We start from the raw sequence: 15620 nt of genomic DNA on the forward strand, positions 1-15620 counted from the left end.
TACTGACAAGATTTTGGCTTGATCTTTTTCACTATCTCCTGGCAAAACCACATGGTGCTCATCGAGGGCAGTGCCTCATGCCCTGTGGCTGCAACGGTCAGTCTCCTCAAGAAATGATGCATATTTTAATGTTTTGTAGTTTTTACGTGGTTCCCAGAAAGTTATTTATTATCACCATTCTTAAAAAGGCTTGTTTTTGGAGGGTGAGACCAGCTCTTATCTTTTTACAGCTCCTCTCTAATGACAACGTTTTGCACAGGCTTAATTTCTTACGGGTTGCTATTAGTCACAAGCTGTGACTAATCTTGGCATTGGGATTCACAAATTTCTACCCTGTAATTAGACTACCCTGGTTGTACTGTATCGCAAATTTGTATTCTGATAAAGTTTTCTTGATGTTTGTATGACTTTTATGGTTTTATTTGTAAAACCGAATAAAATTTATGATGATATGGAGTAGTGTTTCTTTTTGTGGGCATTTAGAATCTAATATGGGTTGTCTTTGTATTTATTTTAAAATAAAGGACACTTTTATTGATTTTAAAACTTGAATAGGTAGAGTTTTTTTAGTTATTATTTTTGAAATCTTTATTTTGAAATATTTAAAAAATGTATATATTTCAAAAATGGTGGGGTCCATACATTTTCTGCTGTGTATATTTACTTTTATCTTTTGATTACAAGTTAAGTTGTTTATTGGTGGCTTGAGTGGATAGTTTTAAAAGTTATTTTCATTTTAATAATTTTATGTTTTTTTGAATTATAATTCTTTTTATGTTGGTTTGTTGGAAGTTAAAACCTTCAAAAATTGTACATTGTAAAAGCTAAAAAGTGAAATGTATTTCTGTGTTATAATTTTTAAATGCTTATGTAGTTTGGTGTGTATTTTAGCATCTAACATAACTATTGTGTCTGTTTTCCATTAAAAGTATGTTGTACATGAAGCAAATATTAAAATTATAAAACGAAAAGAACTGATATATTTTATTTTAGCACCATCCCCGTTTCTAAAGAATAAACACTTTTTGTTACCTTAGAATAAGAATATTAATCTTCACTCCCTCAAATGTCCATATACTCCCCAATAATTTCTATAGTGGGTTACATTAGTAAATGTTACTCCTTTAATGTATGCACCTTCTTCATTAGTTAGATTCAAGTTAGTAAAGTAAATCGCACCATGTTCTTTTATGATCTTTCCTCACTTTTAGTTGGATTGGAGCTATGATAGTAACTCTCACCCATCTGGGTAATCCACTTTCTCCATTGTTTGTAAGACTTGGTTTGGAATAGCAATTCTCACCTCCTTTAATTTATGTATGTTTTCTGATTAATTTTAGGCTGGAATTAAAATACCAAATCCTAACCATTTTATTTATCCATTTTCTCCAGTTTTACCTAGTTTGGAACGGGAATAGTAAACCTGATCCCTATGATTTATGCACTTCCATCAATATTGGTGGAACTGCAATTAAAACAAGAAATGTCAACCTTTTCCTGAACACTTCCCAATTTTTGTTGGATATGAAATAAAATAATAAAATTCACCCTTACAATTGATGCACTTTCCTCAATGGTTGTGAGGCCAGAGTTAGAATAGTATATCTCTGCCCTTTCATTTATGCATTTTGCCCACTTATACTTGAATTGGATTTGTAATAGTAACACTCACCCCCTGATTTAATGTATGTGTTTTCCCAAATATTACTTGCTTTGGAGTAAATAGTAAATCTGTCCCTCCTGGTGTAGGCAGTCTCCTTGATGTCTTGTAGGACTCTTGTTAGAATAGTAAATCTCAGCCCATTCATTAATGCTCCTTCCCTAATGTTATGTTAGATTGGAGTTAGAAAAGTGAATTTCCGTTCTGATTATTACACTTTCCCAAAATGTATGAGATTGAAGATTGCCCCTTGAGTCAAACCCATTTTGTGGGGTTCCCCTGTGTTTGTGGGTTTTTTAATTTACATAACTGACATTTCTAATATGTGGGCTGTGCCTTTCCTTGACCATGGTAACCATTTGGCTAAAGCAGTTGACAAAACTGGCAACCCTATAATTCTGCCATTAGTGTGCACTTACTGTGGAAATAGAACTAGATGTTAATACCACTTACACTGCAGTGATGCATTTCACAACTCAGATATTGAGAAAATGGTGGGGCATATTCTCAAGGACCTATCGCCAAGTTATCAGCACTTTATCGCAGCCAAAGTCGCAATAAATGTATTGCCCCATTCACAAGCTGGTACAAAGAGCCGATATCACCAGTTTTCCGGCGATAGCATCCCCAAAAACCATCGCTACGGATGACCCCAGCAACTATTGCTAATGATTTGCAGAGTAGGCGCTCCCAAGCAAAAAGCCGCAACAACACCACACCTCAACATTCTCAACGACCAGCCAGATTGGCGATAAGATCACAAAACATGTGATAAGGCGTGTTAGCAGCAGGAAATGAACACCTGCTCTGACCTGGTGCAAAGTCGGATGACAACCTGCACCATCAAAGGGAGACCAACCCAGAGCCACACCTGAAGACCAACAGATGCCATGGAGCCACTGATCATGCAGCAAGGAGCCCCAACAGGGCCACAACAACCACCGCCACCACCACCAGGACCGCCAACCCCCTGTTCCCCCCTACCCCCCAGGACCACCACAAAGGCAGCGCAGACCAAGACAGCAGACCTTCAGAAAACGCACCAACCTCACAGACCCAACACCAGAGAATGTTATTGCCCACTACAGGCTCAAAAGGACAACCATCCTATGCATTCTGACCACCATTGCCTACGGGATGCCGGGTACCAACACAGCGGACAACCAACATCCCTCCGCAGACAAAGCTGCTGACTGTGCTGCACATGTTGACCTCTGGGACCTTCCAACCAACACCACCAGAGTCGAGGAGTCTCACAGCCAGCCCTATCAAAGTTCATCACAACTGTTTTGGATACCATCATCAGCTTGGTACCCTAGTACCTATACTCCCCCCACACTGCACAGGAACAGCTGGAGACCCAGCAAGGCGTCTACGCCATAGCTGGCTTCATGCACGTGTTAGGGGGCAATTGACTGCACACATGTCCTACTTGTGCCCCCTGGTGACACTGCACACAATTAACTCAACAGAAAGCACACACATTCCATCAATGTGCAGGCAACAGTGGACCACCTGGGAATCGCCACCAACATCGTTGCCAATTACCCAGGCAGTGTGCATGATTCCTACTTCTACTGACAGTCCATCACCAACCAGCGCTAACAGGATGGCACCCATGGAAATGCACTGCTCATTGGCAAGTACCAAATGAACACACCACACACACCAACTCCACAATCATGCAACTTACAACTCTGGGAATGCACACGTCACAGACTCACATTCAACATGCCAAACAACATGCCCACCCACCAGACACGACAGCATAACTTACTGTGGCAACCTGGGCTAGCCATGTATATGTGCCATCAGCGATAGACTGTGATGTGCAAAATTGCGTTAAGCTAATTTGCGATGATTATCACACGTTCTTGAGAAAATCCCCCAAAGTGTGCATAGTCTGAGCAGCAGCCATGTGACACTCAAGTACAAGCCTCAGTATGGGTTTGCAATCAAAACTCATTTTATGCTTTACTACGATAAATCATCAGCTGTGATTGTGTTTTGAGTCAGCATCGGTTTCCAAATATAAAACATGTAATTCTAATGAGGCACAAGTTTGGAAGGCATGTACATTGTAACTAGTGAAACTTCAGCCTCCTTACTCTATTGTAACTTGGGACGTTTTTAAAATTCTCGTTGTCTGACTTTGGCTCAAGAGAAGCTAGGCACAGTATTATCATGACAAGAAACTAATTGATGTGAATTAAAATCATAAAGTAAAATATCACACGACTGGCTTGTAGAAAGGTAGTTGTAGTCTGCCATTTAAATATTAGATTTAATCTTGTTGATTGGCAAATTCTGTCTGGTTGTGCTTTGCAGTAAATAGTCTTCCTTTACACCTACCTCTAGGCACGGAATGGGTAAAGAGAAGTGATTGGCCCACAGATGTGAGACTCTCCCAGGGCAAATATTACTGTCAGCTCAGCCCTACTTCTTGCTGTTAAACATCTGTTAAGTATATAATAGTAGTAATGAAAGGCGTGTTTCAAGCAGCAAGAGAAGGTCACACAGACAGCCAGGAACTTGAATGAGATTACAAATAGGTGCTTAAAAGGTATGTGCTTTACTTTGATCAGGAAGTGGCTGGAAGGAAAGCACAGGGTAATTCTAGGAAGCAGAGAGATGCTGTCTTAAGTAATGGTCCCCATCGCAATAGTGAAAAGCCGAAAAATATATTCTTGTGGCTAGGTTCCACCCATATGTCATGGGAGATGGATTATACTGTTGAAAGGGTGAGCTGGGGATGTAGCAGTAATTCTGATTTGATTTGTGCAGGGAATACATCAGACTTTGTTGCCCTTCCACAAAACACTGACTGCTGCTGTCATAGGAATAAGGAGACCATTGTGAAACAGTCCAATATCACTGAGAAATAACTAAGGGATGTTCATGTTTTCCTTTGAATTATTGACTCTAATGGCAACTTTTCCGATGAGATTGGCTGGCCTCCTGCCTATTCACGGGAAAAAGAGGATCCAGGACATTTTTGCAAGAGGAACCAGCAAGATCAATTGCAATTGTACTGTTGCTGGTGATCAGACTTGAAGTTAGGAAAAGCCTATCCTTGATGACATAGCCTGCTGTCCAAGGAGCAAGTCCTGATGATTCGAGGTGATTTATGAGTGTCAAAATAGAGAACACGGAACTTGTACTACAGCTTCTGAAGTTTGGACATTTATTTTGACTGCTACCTTCTAAAAATGAATTTTTGCTGCACACAAGTAAAACTATAAAGGACAACATTTTTCTAAGAACTCTTATTTTCTTAAACTGGGGGACATTGCTTGTTATATTGCCTAAAGCTAATGAGTTTCTGCACCCTAGCAGCTTTTTTAGTATCACTGATATGCATATTTTTCACCTACACAACCTACTTTATGTACAAAAAAGCATACCAATACAGGGGCCGATTCCGATCCTGGAAAAACCGGGTACGAACCGTCGGTCGGAGCGTTTTCTCCGTCCGACTCGTACCCGGGAAAAAAACATTACAAACATGCAAGTACGATTCGCACGGAAACACCATTTCCGTACGAATCGTAAAAAACACCAACCGACGAAAAAATACATACCAATGTGATCCGGGACAGCGCCGACGTGACGTCGGGACGCATTCAGGCTGCGTTTCACGAACCAGGAAGTACGATTCCAACCGACAGCAGTCCGGACGGCAATATATTTACGGCACCCAAAAAGTGCCGGAAAAGCGAAGTACGCCGTGATGCGAGTGGAATTGGGGGCCCGGTACATGCCGTACCCCCCCAGGCCCCCGTATGTACGCGCCATACCCCCACCCCATCCCCTGTATGTACGGTGCGGACCCCCACCCCACCCCTGTATGTACGGTGCGTACCCCCACCCGTGTATGTACGGAGTGTACCCCCACCCGTCTATGTACGGTGCGTACCCCCACCTGTGTATGTACGGAGTGTACCCCCACCCGTGTATGTACGGTGCGTACCCCCACCCCACCCCCCGTATGTACGGTGCGGACCCCCACCCCACCCCCCGTATGTACGGTGCGGACCCCCACCACACCCCCGTATGTACGGTGCGTACCCCCAACCGTGTATGTACGGAGCGTACCCCCACCCGTGTATGTATAGTGCATACCCCCACCCCACCCCCCGTATGTACGGTGCGGACCCCCACCTGTGTATGTACGGAGCGTACGCCCACCCGTGTATGTACGTGCATACCCCCACCCCACCCCCGTATGTACGGTGTGGACCCCCACCCCACCCCCTGTATTTACGGTGCATACCCCCACCCATGTATGTACGGAGCGTACCCCCACCCGTGTATGTACAGTGCATACCCCCACCCCCGTATGTACGGTGTGGACCCCCACCCCACCTCCCATATGTACGGTGCGTACCCCCACCCGTGTATGTACGGAGCGTACCCCCACCCGTGTATGTATGATGCATACCCCCACCCGTGTATGTACGGTGCGGACCCCCACCCCACCCCCCGTATGTACGGTGCAGACCCCCAGCGTGTAGCGCTGGGGGTACACACTGGGGGTCCGCACCGTACATACGGGGGGGTGGGGTGGGGGTCCTCACCGTACATACACAGGTGGGGGTACGCACCGTACATACACGGGTGGGGGTATGCACCGTACATACAGGGGGTGGGGTGGCGTGGGGGTCCGCACCATACATACACGGGTGGGGGTACGCCCCGTACATACACAGGTGGGGGTACGCACCGTACATACACGGGTGGGGGTATGCACCATACATACACGGGTGGGGGTACGCACCGTACATACACGGGTGGGGGTATGCACCGTACATACACGGGTGGGGGTACGCACCGTACATACGGGGGCTGGGGTGGGGGGTGTTCGGCGCGTACATACGGGGTCTGGGGTGGGGTGTTCGGCGCGTATGCGGGCATATGTCTCCATGGTTGCTATAGGAGTTCGGTCTGCACGGTGTTTTTTCCATACGGTTGTAAAATCGAAAGGACGGGACTGATCGTACTTGCGCGGTCGGACTTCAATTTTCCGATTCGTACGGTAAATCGTCCGGGGATGTGTCGGACACATTTTCCGACCCGAGGACGTGTGGGGAAATTTTCCCAATGCGATTCGTATGGACTTTTTCCCATGCGAATCGTACTTGGCAGTTTGTACGCTACTTGTACGGTTCGTACAGTAAAAAATCCGGATACGATTCGTACGGGGAACATTTTTCCAGGATCAGAATCGGCCCCTTAATGTTTAATCAGCAGCGGGCCGTACAGGTGAGATTGGTGGGGTGGTTTGGGCAGGTGGATGGGGGATTTCGACAGACGAGGGAAAATGAATTATTTTTTTAATTTTCCCTTGTGCCGTCTGTCGAATCCCCCCCAACCCGGCCCCACAGCTCTTACCTGCACGGGCCGCTCCTGTATTTAAAATCTCTTGATCCAAATGTTTAATTTCTCTTGAGTGCTACACCAGAACTGCTAAGTTTCTATGTCAATTTAATCAATAAGTATTTGTTGGTAACTGATTTGGTTTGGAAATGTAATGATTTTTATTTCATAACTGTAATTTTGTTTTACTATTTCTGAGGGAAAGTCAGCTGTCAGGTTTGAGATCTCTGTATGGAAAAGTATAAGGAAAAGTACTCTATACTTTACTATAGGGAGATCTTCGCAGTCGAGGCAGTGGTCTCCACATGGCAAAGTATAGGGAAACGTTCCCTGTACTTTACCATCAGAGAGATCTCCATCCCACTGGTGGAGATATTCAAATGGAAAAGTTTAAAATGTTATTAAAAGGTTTGTGAAAATATTTTTGGGGTAAATAGTATTGTAAATTGATAATATATTTATTTTAAATGTAGAACTAAAGAACAATTTCTACAGTAATAATAACTAAGGGGCTGATTATGACTTTGGCGGTCTTAACACCACCGTACTGTTTGTGGCAGACCGACTGCTGCCTCCTCAGTGGTCCGACAGCCCAATTACGATCTGTGTCGTCGGACCGCCTCCAGACTGCCGCCACAGCCAAGATCTGAGCTATCGTGGCTGCTGTGGTGGGGACAGCAGCGGTCAATGGAGGCGGTCCCTGCCCATGAACCGCCGACCTAATTACAACCTTCCTTACTGCCAACCTTTTCCTGGCTGTGTAACTGCCAGGAAAAGGTTGACAGAAAAGCAGGTAAATGGCCACAGAAAAGGGTCGTAGGGCAAATAAGCCCATGTGGTTTGTGGTCGGGGCCCAAATTGCCACCCCATGCCATCAATGTCGGTGTGTGAACTGTTTGCAATGCACAACATGGTGCATGGCAACAGTGCACCCAGATTGGCTAAAGGATCTCTCCTAGAGCTGAAGCATGCCGCCACCTTGGCTGCACTGCTCCACCACCTCCATCCCTGCAGTCATTTTGTAGTGCAGTGGTCAGAATGCTGCCGGCTTGGTGGCGTTCTCCCAACCACTGCCACTGGGAGCTGGTGGTGTTACCTCCAAACTCGTAATCAGCCCCTGCATTTTAGATACATTTTTAATGAATGTAAATATATTAAATTATATTAAAATTATTTTTCTCAAGTTTAAATTGTTTTTTAATAGGCAGCAATAATTATTAAAAGTAATGTATAGAAGTGATTACAAGTTATTTAATTATATTTTAATAGCATGTATTTTTAGGTTAATAATAAAGCACAAAATAGGTTATTCAAATATTATATAATTAAATAAAAACGTTTATCATATTTATAGGTTTCACATTAAATGATAATTATATATTTAACTACCTTAAAAAGTTTTATTTAAATTACCAGTTTTTTCTTTTGTAGTTTACATTTAAGTCCCTGCCTCCATTATTTTCTCTGTTAGAGCGCTGCCATACCAGGGGATATCTTTGTGGGGTGCTGGGATGACTACTGGTTATTTTATTAGTAACTTGCAGTCGTAAGTTAGGTTGTCGTCCCCGCTTTTCTTAACACTCTTAATTAATTTAGCAATCTTATTTTTGGAATAGCCAAAGGAGTAAAATCAAAAGTGTAAGAGTAAAGTTACTGCTGTAAATTACTCACAGGTGTAACTTACTTTGTGACGAGCCCCAACGGTGCTTTGTACTGCCTAACAGTATTTCTTATCACTGCAACATAAGTCAATTGAATTTTCTCTTTCAGCCTAGGAAAGTTAATTATCAACAAAAAAGTATGTTTTGACTGGAAATTGTATGAAACTTACAGTTCTCATAGCAGTTTAACATGAAAGGGGGAAATAAAGTTGCATTTTAGATCTATACATTTCAATCTAAGTCACTCTTTTGATGTGATTTTCATCTCATTCACCACCACCAGTCCTGATAACATTAAATAAGACAATTTAATTTTTTAAGAGAGATAAAACTTCTACTTAAACTGACTGTCAGGTCAATGTGGCTCTCTTGGTAACAGAGACAAGTATTGCTAGGGAAGAACACATTTCCACACTGTATGAGATCCCGCCCATTCTGTTATGGTGTGTATACATATACCAACAACGGTTATACTACACACATCTTATACAATACTTCACACTTTAAATTCATATCAAGGAGACACCTTCAAACAATGAATGCATAATATAATCCTCATGTAACCATTGTTTTGTCTTACGTTCGTTTTTATCATCTAACCAATAATTGCGTGCATGTATTGGCATGTAACCACTAGTTTGAGTTCTTTATGGGTAAAACTTTGTTTTTTCTTTACTGAATGCTCACATTGCTCCTGGTGAAGGACCTATCTGGATTTGAAATTCCCTAGGGTACTTTGAACGTACACTATCAATATGCACCGTTATTGATTAGAGTCTTTACAATAATACAATAAGCTGCATGAGTTAGTTATTTTTTTTATTCAACTCTTTAATATAATTCTATGAATAATGATACAATTTTGATTATAACTTGTTTTGAACATTACGTTTGTACATCACATTTTTTTCTGAAGACTGTGGATTAATGAAATGGGCAATTTACTGCCTTTATTAAACTGTGTGTAGGGCTACTGTCATCTTATATTTAAGGGGGTAGTTTTAAAGGGTTTTTCCTGAGTATCTTAGGTCAGAGGGTACTTCTTTGCAGAACACTTGAAAACTAGTGTTGGGCGTAACTGGCGTAATTCTCTCTAGCGTAATTACTGAAAAAAATCTAAATTGTGCGTGATTACATGAGATGCGTAATTTAGCGCTATTTTATTAGTGCAAAATGCACCCTGGGATTGGCTGCAATCCCATAGTTTTGGCAATTTCACATCACAAGAGTAGTGAGAAATTACTGAAATTACTCCACCGTAATTAAAGTTGGCCCAGACCCAATAAATACGCTGAATAAATTAGAGACGAAAGGGTGGTGTACATTTTCTGTGATCATTTTCTAGATAGGTTTCTCGTTAGAACAAGGCATACCATTGGAGCAGAGCACATTTAGCTTAGAATGTTCTGCAGGCTTGAGTACACACCACACTTCAAAAATCCAGCCGTCCAAAATGGAGTTAAATAGGTTTAACACATTATAAATATCCATTTTTTCCAGGAACCTTAATTAGAAATACATTCTTAACTATGGTTTCCTTCCACTCCCTCATCAAGAGGTGGCAAAAGGACACCAGTGAAACACCTCCTGTTAGGTTCACAGCTCATTATATCTGAAAGAAACATCAATGAGAAAGGTGGCCTAGTTCTCCTTCTCTTTTAGGATACAAGTGCAGTTTTTCTCTACTTCAGTTAGAAATGACAGGGCGTCTAGTCCTTAACAAGTAGCTGCTCTGTATATGCCGCACAGGCTGCTGCTGGCATAGATCAATTGATGTCCATCTAGGACTTCTCTAAAGCACATTTTACGTTGTTATCCACTGCATCATGTGGATGTCTGTGCCCGATAATCACTGACTTTCTCCATGCTAGCTTTCAGAGAATTTCACGCTATAGGACAGTGTTGATCGCAAACCAGTTGTTTGCTGTGAAATGCTACTCCCTACACGACTTTAATCATTCATTAGTAGTTTAATGCACAATTATGGGTCCCCTTGTTGAAGGTGGTGAGGGGCTCCTGACACGTCCATATGTCACAGAAATTAACGGGGCTTTGGATGAATGGAGAGATGAAGGTTGCCCCTTCACAGCATGGATTCTGGGCTTGTGTTACACTCCTATCACTCAATAATGTCTGAGGTTTCAAAGGAGAAAGAGTCTGGACAGTATGCCAGAGAAATCATTTGGTAGCACTCATGCATGTGTAGATTACTTTTGGTACAAACAGCCTTGTGTTGTGAGCAGGGCTTGTCTGTTGTCCAGTCCCCATTGATGAGGTGCCCTTGAGTGAGGTTCTAAGGGAAGACCAAAGTGGGAGGCCGGTATACTAAATGCCACACTTGCATTTGCCACAGTTGTCCCTGTGATTGGTACAGTTAGGAATAGAGCCTTCTTTTATTCTATTCCGTCACTCCTACCACAGATTTATACAGGGGCCATTTTATCCATAAGCTTAGGTGAAGAGCAGTTGTAGGACTAGGGTAATCACCATTACGCTGCTGCACTCGAACACTGAACGGACTACAGAAGGTGCTGTTCCTCACAGTTTCTTTGGAATTGCTTAATTAGAACTTAGTTGAATCTTTTGCTCTGGTATCGTGTACACTTTTTATATTTTACTTCACACAATTGATTAATAAAGCAATGAAGACAGCATGCTCCTAGGATTTGGTTGAAATGTGCTGTGGCATCTTTGCTGCTGATGGCCCATGACACTGAAGACACAGATCCTTGGTAATGCCTCAGCCAGGTCAGATATACCCAGAGGTGCTTTATAACAGACAGAAATTCCCATTGAGCGTACATCCTGCCCTACATATCTGCTTTACACTTCCTGGGGCTCAAGAACCAAAGGAGATTGAAGTAAGGGAAGACAAGCATTTGCAATGCAATTAGTCTTGCCTTTGGGACCTTATATGTATTTAGTTTATGTATTTAGCTATGCAGCACATTAGCCTGGGTGCTGAAACATCTACTGTTCTTTAACATGGAGGAAAAGTAAGCACCAAACTGCGTGACACACCAGGTATGGGAAAACATGGAGAGAAATAATGCCTTTCAGCGGGAAATGGTATAGTCCAAAGCTCTGTTTTTAATATAAAATCAGGGACTTCGGTGGTCATATCACTGAAAATACAAGATTTGAAAAAATTAATTGTCCACGGGTGCTCGTGGAAGAAAATTTCTATGGACTGGAATCTAGAGAATGCTAAAATGATTCTGGTATTTTAATGACCTTTGCTGGTCGTTTTCTTTCACGAAAATTAAATGGGTGCAGTTGCCAGAAAAATAAAAAAATAAAAATCCCTCAGTAGCAAGCAATTCTGGTATTTTACTGACCTCTACTGGTCGCTTTCTATTAAGAAAGTTAAATAGAGGCAGTTCAACAGAAAAAAGTCCCTAAGCGGAAGCAGATAAGTCCTAGGGCCGATCTCCAGAGCCCCCAAAGTACATACCCATATAAGTATATACTAAAGTATATACAAGAAGTCTCTTATGCTTGACCTAAAAAAGGGCTCTTCACTTTCTTGGAGTCTTTTCTTTTTGGGAATCTTTCCTTAAGCCTTTGCTGATGGTGAATCATTTTGGAAACACCTGATGTACCAGACCCTGAACCTCTACTTGCAAACCGCTGTCACAGTCCATGGCCTCCCATGCCCGGTTCCTCCATGTGGCGAAGAGGACTTGTGACTCAGCAGGCCCAGAGTTGAGTGCTCTGGCCCACTGAAGACAGCACCCCGTTGCAATATATTTAAATATAATTTTACTGAAATATAAAAAACATAACCTGAAAGAGCCAATGTGTTCTTAAGGAATAGCCCAAATCGAGGCTGGTGAATTACTGAAATAAGCGTTAGTGACGTGTGTGGTGCAGTGTTTGCTATACAACACTGCTGTGACTAAAGAGCATGGCAGCCATCATGAAACATATTATTAGAAAATGAACTTAAGATGACCCGACGTCAGAATACAATAACTCATTCCTCCTCTATGTCCCCCCAGCTACCCGCTGTTGTAAAAGGAAAGATGCAGCCCAGCGTCACAGCGGGCGGTCTGCAGTTATTCACTGTGTTGCTTCCTGCATTAAATACTAGATTGGGATCTAATGCCTCGGCTTTAATACGCCTTACTAGGTGTCCGCATCTTTGGAAGTGCATGTAAATACCCCATCTAAGTCGATGATTGAGGCAGAAACGTTCTGTGGACCAAGGATAAATATGCATATTACACATTTGAACCCTCCATAGTAGACCTGAATTAGAGCGCTTGTGACAGTTGTTGGCGCTGCCTTCTATGTTTGCAGTTCTACTGCCACATCTCAGGCACGCATTTCAACACAGGCTTCCTACGCTCGGCAGTCTGAAAACAAAAACATGGCTGGCAGCGGAGCCTTTTTACGCCAGCAAACTGTTGGCATTAACATGTGTACGGCTGCCAGACACCGTCACGGGCCCGTCTTCTCCCTGGGGTCCCCATTGTAAAATCTCTCTGAGAGATGATGGGATGTGTACGTCCACAGCAGCAGAGTACGCCCGAAAGGCACGGTGTGTTTAGCGTATGTTCCTGCAGCCATCGAGGAAGAAAAATCAGATGGGGGTGGTGGGGGGGGGGGGGGGGTCAATTAATCTCCGCCGCTGGTAATCACTCAGGGCGCATCCCAGTTTATGGTTTGTATTGAAGCCAGTCAGCCCTTGCTAGAACGACTTTTAACACAGATGGTAAAAGCTAGCCCCCCCCCCCCCAAAAAAAATGTTTTTCATACCAACTAATCCAGCACGTGTAGCTGCACTTAAAGCACCTCAGGTAAATTCTCGTAAGGCACCAAGTCACACTTTACTAGACTTTGGTTAACAGCGCCTCTCCTGTGTGCAAGCGGGGCACCACCTGTGCTCTCGAAGTGGCGAGAACGAGTGTATTAACTGCAGTTCACATCAAAATGAGAGTGTTCCTTACAGAGCATTGGCATTTCTACATTCCCTATTTTCTTCGGATTTTTCCTATGTAATTCTAAGGGAAACAGACCCTGTTGCTTGGCAACAGTGTGTGTGGTCCACAGAGACCGCCCAGCGAACTCACAGCTTCCTGTATAGTGGCTGTGCTCGCAGCGCACGCTGTCACCGGCTGGAGCAATTAGTTACCCCTTTGTGCCAGCGATGGAGGCTTTCTATATGCCTGTTGCTGCCAATAAAACTGATTTGGGCCAATTAACGGGTGGAAAATCTGCTTTGCCTTCCGTTTATTTTGTTGGTTTCGCGCTCTGAACAAACAGCCTAAACGAAATATTTCAATCTACATGCGTGGACATTTAATTAAAGGGAAATCAGTCACGGTATCAAAACCAGAGGCGCAGACATGCATATTATGTTTTTAAAGCTATCTTATACGTCATGAGATGCGATGGACCGTTTACTGCACTGTCTCTTTACACGAGAAGAGACCCCTCACCCAGTCCAGTCTACTCACCTTTAAAGTGCAGACACTTGTCCCACGACCTACACTCGGCGCCAAAATACTGGGCAGCCCCGTCCCTGGAAGTATTACCCCTTCACTTCAGGCAATGCATAATTCCAAGTGTCTCTTCAGCGTGAGATATCCTTTGAATAACACACCTGTCAGGTGAACCGCTGCTAACTCGCTGGTAGGTTGGCATGCTGGTTACACGGAGGCTTCCGGCCGGAACGAACATCAACATCAGCATTTAATAACCCCCAGATGGTGCATAATCGCCTTTCCCTGGTACACAGTAATCAGACACAGACCGGTCCGCCCATCGTTGCGGGACAGCAGCTCGCAGTGGCAGCGGTGGGCAGCCTAGACAGTCTCCTCGCTGCCAGGCAAAAGGCACACGGTGTGGATAAACACCGCCGCGGCCACTCTTTACGTTGGCAGCCGGGAAGAGTTATGGCTCAGCCATGTCACCTACCTTGTTAATTACCTCCCGGGCGAGGAGGATTCCTGGTGCGCCGCCTTCAGGCCATGCGCGGCCAGCCTGGCATGTGTGCCTCTGTGCTATACGTGTGTGCAGGGCGGAGAGTGCGCGTGACAGAGCTGGGCGGCACAGCCGCAGCAGAAGCAGCAGCTGGCCGGGGTCTGCCTCTGCTCTCGCTCTGGGAGGCGGCGCACCAACCCCCCCCCCTCTCTGGGTGGTGCCGAGTGCCCCTCTGCAGACGGCCCAAGGGGCACTTAGCTTGCATGTTCCTCCTAATCTCGGTGACGGAGGGCACTACCCCCCTCTCCTCGTTGCAGGGGCACCCAGAGGGGCTCATACTTTATACCCAGACAGACTGGAACACCCTTCGGCACGCTCTATTACGCACTGTCCGTTCTCCTTTAATCCAGCAAGCAAATGTTCTCAAAGAGGTTACCTGATGTCACTGCGGGCATCCACTGCTTCAACAACCAAACGCCTTTACTGAAATCCGGTCATATAAAAACACTTTGGGGCTTATTTACAAGGCCCTTGCGTCATTTTTAACATGGGAAAAGTGACGCAAAAGTGGCGCAAGGGGATGGTAAATCTGCCCCTTTATTTTTACATAGCCTGTAGTGTCATCGTTTTACAACTTCTAAGCGCAGGCCGACGAGAGTTACTATTACCAAATGTAATTAGATTTAATGAATGGGCTTCGAAAGCATGAGATGCTCAGTTGGTCCTGCTAGAATGGGAAGGGGTCACCTGCAGATAATATCAGCACCACGCGCTTAATTCCTTAACATTTAGTATTAGTTAGCACCCTTTCACGTGCACACATTGCAAGGCGCTTCCATTAAAACTGTCATGCATCTCAGTTTTGAACACCTGAGTGAGTGAACATATTTCTACTGGTTCGGCACGCGTTTCTAATGGTTTTCTATGCCTAGCCTGTGATCCTGTGCCAATCAGGGATCGATAATCAGTTATAACACAACACAGCACGGCCCCAT

The 15620-nt window shown here is 43.9% G+C and overlaps 1 protein-coding gene across 2 annotated transcripts in view; it reads right to left on the reverse strand.

The window, feature by feature from the left end:
- The window catches only part of PKIA (cAMP-dependent protein kinase inhibitor alpha), a 300663-nt gene extending 285952 nt beyond the window's left edge, over positions 1–14711 (reverse strand). The window contains exon 1 of one of the 2 annotated variants that reach the window (XM_085605387.1): positions 14620–14711. The gene's annotated coding sequence lies outside the window, so the exon portion shown is untranslated. Of the gene's footprint in view, positions 1–14305; positions 14372–14619 lie in introns of those variants that run through there. The other variant, XM_085605388.1, reaches the window with a different exon arrangement.
- Positions 14712–15620: the final 909 nt, after the last annotated feature.

This window comes from Triturus cristatus, chromosome 5_1, assembly GCF_964204655.1.
Source record: "Triturus cristatus chromosome 5_1, aTriCri1.1, whole genome shotgun sequence".
NCBI classification, from domain to species: Eukaryota; Metazoa; Chordata; class Amphibia; order Caudata; family Salamandridae; genus Triturus; species Triturus cristatus.